Source organism: Cavia porcellus, unplaced genomic scaffold, assembly GCF_034190915.1.
Source record: "Cavia porcellus strain 051 isolate PalLab524CR breed Dunkin Hartley unplaced genomic scaffold, mCavPor4.1 scaffold_23, whole genome shotgun sequence".
Classification (NCBI taxonomy): domain Eukaryota; kingdom Metazoa; phylum Chordata; class Mammalia; order Rodentia; family Caviidae; genus Cavia; species Cavia porcellus.
The window spans coordinates 29,657,035-29,663,173 of record NW_026947506.1 but is presented as its reverse complement, the minus strand read 5'-3'; the positions used below and the strand labels follow the sequence as shown (position 1 = coordinate 29,663,173).

Here is a 6,139-nt window from a genome sequence, read left to right as displayed (position 1 = left end):
CAGGCTGTGCTGGAACCCATGAGCTGTTCCATCTCTCACAAGGGGCTGTGAGTCACCCAACTTCAGTCCTGGTGACACCTCTGGCAATGAACATTTCTTCTTTAATTATGTTCTGGGAGCAGTGCTGCCCATGTGGGCTCTTGAGGGCCAGGGGAGTAGGCTCAGCAGCAGTGATGCGGAGTGGTAGCCACAGATATAGTGTCCTCAATTCAAGGGCAGTGAAGAGTGATCCTCAGCATGTTTCCAAGGGCTGTGGCTGGTGTAGCCATGGGATCTCCAACTGCATGCGAGAGCAACCTGGAGAGACTTTGACAGCTCAGGTCAACCCAATACCTGTGGCTGCCACTCACCTTTCCTATAAGGAAAAAAAAAAAAAAAAGAGTGATCCACTGGATCACTGTCCCTCCTTTCCTGTGGATCAAACTTGAGAGGATCCTGGCTCACCCCTGGGCCACAGGCCTTTACCTCAGCTGCCCCACCTGGTGTCTGACCTCCATCCAGAGAAGATCACTCCTGCACTTTAAATTATTTAAATTCCTCCTCTGCTCTGGAGAGGCCTTGAGGAGGGTACAGTCCAGCCCAGGCATTTGCAGACTACTGTGGCTCATGATATGTAGGGATGGGTCACACTTCTGAGGGTGCAGGCCCAAGACCGTGGAGTCATGAAGTTTCTGGGGGGCTAGAAACAGAGGGACATTACTCTCCCTAGTCCACTAAGTCTACCCTGACAGAGGGTCTCAGATGGGGACAAAGGTTAAAAGAGGAGTGGAGACACCAGCAGGCTATGTGTTCTCCCAGTCACACCTATCTGCATAAAGCCCAGAGGATAGGGAGGCGGGTGCATAGGCCTGGTCAGAACAGCCGACAAAGGTTGCCCCTTCCCTTTCAAAACAGAAGTGTCAGGGGCTGGGTGTTTAGCTCAGCGGCATAAGTGCCTGCCTTGAAAGCAGGCAGTCATGAGTTCCATCCCCAGTACCGATAAAAAGGAAAAACAAAAAACAGAAGTGTCCAGGATGTGGTGCAAGTTCTGCAGCCCTGGGCCTGTTCACAAGAGTGGATTATTGCCCATGCAGGCTGGCATGAGGGTCCTCTCCTCACTGGCAAGAAGGGTCAGTCTTTGGTATGACCCTCTACCATGAGAAAGATCAAACGCATTTTGCTTTCAATTTTTACTGGATAGCAACACAGTTCCGACCCACTGTTGAAGGCTCAAGATTCTGCCCATTTCAACAGCCTTGTTACTTGGTTAGTTCCCAGGATGGATCACAGAGCCAAGTGGGTGATTCCTCTTAGGATGGACCACAGATCTGGGACTCACTCTACACTGATGGGGATAGAAAATTAGCAGGCTCAGCAAAAGTCAGTCACCCTTGCTAAGCCTCCCTTCACAAGGAGAGACATTTTCAGAGCAAAGACACAAGGCCATTGAGAAAAACTAAGTCCAGAATACACCACTTGAACATCAGCCAAAGATGTCCCATGAGGCAAAGCAAAGTCAGAGGACTTGGGCAGTGATCAGCAGCATCAAAGATGGAGCCCACCCTATGGGCACTTAAGACAGCGTCTTGCCCAGGACTGGAGGAAGGGAGTCGTCCGTGGTAGCTATGCAGCAAAGAGCACAGGGCAGGCCCACTGTAGTGAGAGATGCCAGGGGGCAATAGGTGCTTTCCAGAGAGGACAACAGCTAGTGATTCCATGTGGTTGTGACAGAAACACAACCTTGGTGGTGACCTTGGGCTGAGGAAGGCTCCTTGCACTTCGTATGTTCTGAATGACTGTGTCCTCTGAAGTACTTGCTGAAATCCTGACTGATGGAGCTATGGGAAAAGGATGAGGTTCTAAGGGAAGGGATTAATGGGAAGATAATGATGAACCAGTTCTCATGGAATAGATGCAGAATCTGCCAGCACCTTGATTTTGGACCTCCTGGCCCCCAGAACTGTGAAAAATACATTTCTATTATTATAAGCTTCCTAGTCCAAGATATTTTGTCATAGCACCTGGAAAGAGTAAGACATCCATCAAAAAGGACCAAAGAAGAGAAAATATAATATGTGAGAAACTGAAAGTTCCTAGCACAAATATAAGGAAACATAAACATGGTATGACTTCAAAGGAATGATGTGGTATAAAAAAAAACAAAAAATCTTTTTGACTTTAGTACTGGGAATGCATCCTCTCAGAGGGCTCAGGGGAAGGCCAATCATGTGGTCTCTGTATGCCATTTGCAGGGACCCCAGAGGGCTAAATTATGATTATAGGATAACATGTGCATCTTATTCACTTCCAAATTAAAAATAACCACTCAATAGGAGTTGGGATAATAAAAGAAGGGACAGGGATTGAGAAGAGAGGGTAGCACTCTCTTCAATTATAGAGTAGGGACCACTGGACACTCCAAACGAGCCAAGAGAGAGCATTGAGAACACTGACTTTTAAGGTTACAAAAGTAAGCAACAGACACACTACTGTCCACCAGCACGGTTGTCACTGGATGCGTGCAGGAGGAGACCAAATCTTGTCTCCTGGATGGCATCAATCCTGTGCAGGTGCAGGAGTCTGCTTGCTTCTGTTCCACCTCAGTGGCTCCACCTGCCCTGGCGGCTGTGGACCGGTCTCAATGGCCCTTTCACCCTGGTGGCTGTGCTTCTCAGTTTATTGGTTTCTTTTTCCCTCTTTCTCATTTGCCAACATCCTCTTATGTTGATGCCCTGTAAAACAGCTTTTCTTTATTAAAATCCATTTATTCCCAAGCTCTTAGGCAGGGTTATAAATATTGGTTGAAAACATTAAGCAGGGATTATTGATAAAAATATAAAATAGAAAATGTTTCCCAAGGAAATTTCATCTAAAAATAGACTTGTCTCCATTTGAGAGGACTTTAGGAACTATGTCAAGGCCATTCTCAAGCCTTTTCTACAGTATCCCCAGGAATTAGCCAGGCATAGATTTTTAAAAATCTGTGATGATACAGTGCAAGTATCTCAAAAGAAATGTGCATATATATAGGTCTTCCAGCTAGGGAAAGGAAAATTCTGCATAAAAAGGTAAACCCAGTATTAAGGTGCTGCCAGTGGGCATTAGGAGCTGACTACCCAGTGTGGACATTGGGTGGGTCTTGGAAAGGCCAGGCTAAAGGGTCTTATAGATGTTTACTTTTGGTTTGTATTGGTCCCCATAAGCTTGGAGAATTGGTCAGCTGAATCATGAGGGAAAGGTGAGGAAGCCATTCTTGTTTCCAATTCCTCTTGCTTATAGCCACATGCTGAGACACCACCCAGTTACAGTGATGAACAGGTCAGGTTAGTGTTACATACACTTGGTCTCATTCTCCACTTGTAACTGTGCAAATTGCATCATAGCATTGTTAAACACCCCAGAATTGTAATTAATTATAATTAGCCAATAAAATCTTAGTGTACTATAATCTTGATTGACCAGAACCCATATGGTCATATTTATACATTGCATTCCATTTTCATTTCTTTTCCCTTCCTTCCTTTCTTTCTTTCTTTCTTTGTCTTTTTTGAGACAGGGTCTCACTTTGCAGTTCAGACTGGCCTTGAACTCACTTTGTAGTCCAGGGTAGCTGTGCATTTGCAGTGATCCTCTTACCTCAGCCTCCCAAGTGCTGGGAATATAGGCATACACCACCACACCCAGCTATATTCCATTTTTAAAAGAGACAAGTCAAGCAGAATTATGATGGAAAGCCAAATTGTAATACATCTCCCAGTAGCATTCTTGGGTTGGTGTAAATCCACCTTGGCTTCACACTGCCCTCCCTGGAAGGCAGGACATGTTTAAATGTCCTGGGGCCTGCTCTCTTGGACTGGCCCCTTCCTCCAGGGCCCACTGGCATTTAAACACTGGGCTGTTGGCCTGGTCAGCATTCCTTTACCTGTTTTGCTGTCTCTCATGACTATTTTACTCATCTCAAGTGAAAGTTGACACTTCCTCTGTAGGCCACACTTGGATCAGGGCCCTAAGTCCTCTGGCTAGTCCTGACCTTGGGCCCTTCTGTCTGGTTTTAGCAGGAATCCTGCTGGGCCAGTTTAGCGAAATCTCCCACCCTTGATATCTGATCCTGTGCCTCACTCCACCCAATCCTACTTTGGGCAGAAACCCAGTCTCATCTGTCTACCAGAGCCCAGTGGTTTCTCACTCCACCTTTTTGTGGGAGCGGCTGTACATCCCAGCTTTTCCCAGATATTCAGAGTTGTAGAGTGCTCACTTCTACAAGGCCCTTTGAATGGACTCCCTTGTGCCACGCTTCACAAGTATCTGGATAACATTTTAATAGGGATTAGAAACCCCCCCCCCCCATACCACTGCTTAATCCCACCGCAGTGCTTGGATCTCAGGAAACACAACCAGAGGACAGACAGGCTGGGGTGCTTGGGGACAGCTGCATGCCGCCAAGGGACACTAGTGCCAGCAGCAAGGATGAATAGGGACAATGCCACTTCTCCAGAAATTTCTGCACTGCCAGCCCTAATCTTTCTGCGCCTCTCCCTAAAACTACTCTACTGCCTGTAACCACCTCTCCATAATCGGGGCAACACCTGGCCAAAGCTACGTTCCCATCTGTTCTGCCTCATATCCCCCACTTTGAAATGGGGAAATGGGTCACTCAGGGCTGGAACTGGTTGGGGGTAAAATCACATACTTCACTTTGCTCTGGCCACATTTTGCCACCAGCTTGAGGGCTTGTTGCTGTTGTGAGCAGTTAGCTGGCTCCAGACCATACCTCAAACCCATTTTCCCTCCCCCACCTAGGCAGCATCACCACAGGACACTGTTGTCACCCTGGTTGCCACGGAATACCCTCATAGTCTCTGGTTACGCCCAGGGATGGCGGGACGGGACATGTAGTAGGGCCACTCTGGACAACTCTGGTCACCACGGGACACCCCCAGTCACGCTAGACAGCTCTGGTCACCAAGGGACACCATGGTCGCTCTGCACAACCCTGGTCATGGCGGGACATCCCCCATCATCCCTGGCCGCTGCCGGACATCTGCAGACCCGGCAAACAGCAGGTGGTCCAGTGAGTGGTGCTCTGTCCGCGTGAGGACCACAGCAACCATAAGGAAATCAGAGGACCCCAGGGGACGTTCGGGACAGACTACTGGCATTTATTTTAAAACTAGTATTTACGATGTTTTGCGGATGAGGAAAACTGCTCAAAACCACACAGTCGCAGCGATCCAACGACTGGAGAAGGTGTACCGACTGCTTCAACCCCGCCCAGCTGGGACGGCCACTGCGCATGAGCAGAGCAGTGACCACCCCTACCCACCTCCAAAGCTCGGCTGAAGGGGTGATGGGACAGCCTAAGAGAGAGGGGTTGGGTTAAGGAGCTCAGGGAGGCGGGGAGCTCCTGCGCAGTCAAATGCAGCTGTGGGAAGAGGGCGGGTCAAAACTCGGGTCAGGAGAGCAGAGGGTTGGTTCATTTGTGGGCAAAGAACTCTGGGAGCCGGCGCCCACGGACAAAGGGGAGACTGGAGCTTCCACGCTGCAGACGTAGCGCGAAAGAAGGCGCCGGGGCCGGAGCTGCGCAGGCGCGGGGGGGAGAAGGGGGCGGGGGCGCTGCGCAGTCGCGGAGGATCCCTCCTTTCCCTGAGGCCGTGAGGTGCTAAGCCCCTACCGCACCCCGGAAGTGCGGCCTAACCTTGTTCGCCAGGGGTGTTTCCCTGGCTTCGCACCACGGAGAGAAAGGCCGGACGCTCCCGGGTCGCTGGGGGAATCGGCGGCTTTCACCCCCCTGACTGTCCGCTGTCCCCCCATCCATAACCCTCCACCCCCTTTCCTATGACCACCCGTGTCCCTCCTTCCCTGGCTGGTTCCCGAGAAGTGAGGGCTTAGTGATCACGAGGACCTCATCATTTCTCTCAGTTCAAATTTACCTAACAACGGGTTGGAGCAAAATGTGTGCTTTAGCCCGGGGAGGGGGGGGGGAGGGTTAGTTTTTGCCTTCATCCGGGTAGGAATCCTAGGGATGTTGACGTGTTTCCCCGGTATTTTAAAGACCCTTTTAGGTGTTCAGCACACTCACTGTGAAACCATTATTGCTGTCAGGTCTACTGTTTTGATCTTTTTGGACTTGGACTGGCCTACTGCCCAGGTGGTCAATGCA

At 49.6% G+C, this 6,139-nt stretch overlaps 1 non-coding gene across 1 annotated transcript; it reads left to right on the top strand.

Annotated features, from left to right (window-relative positions):
- Nucleotides 1-233: 233 nt before the first annotated feature.
- LOC111756945 (small nucleolar RNA SNORA44) lies at nt 234-363 on the top strand. Its single transcript, XR_002791339.1, has one exon. It is a non-coding gene; the product is annotated as a small nucleolar RNA SNORA44 (small nucleolar RNA).
- The last annotated feature ends 5,776 nt before the right edge of the window (nt 364-6,139 follow it).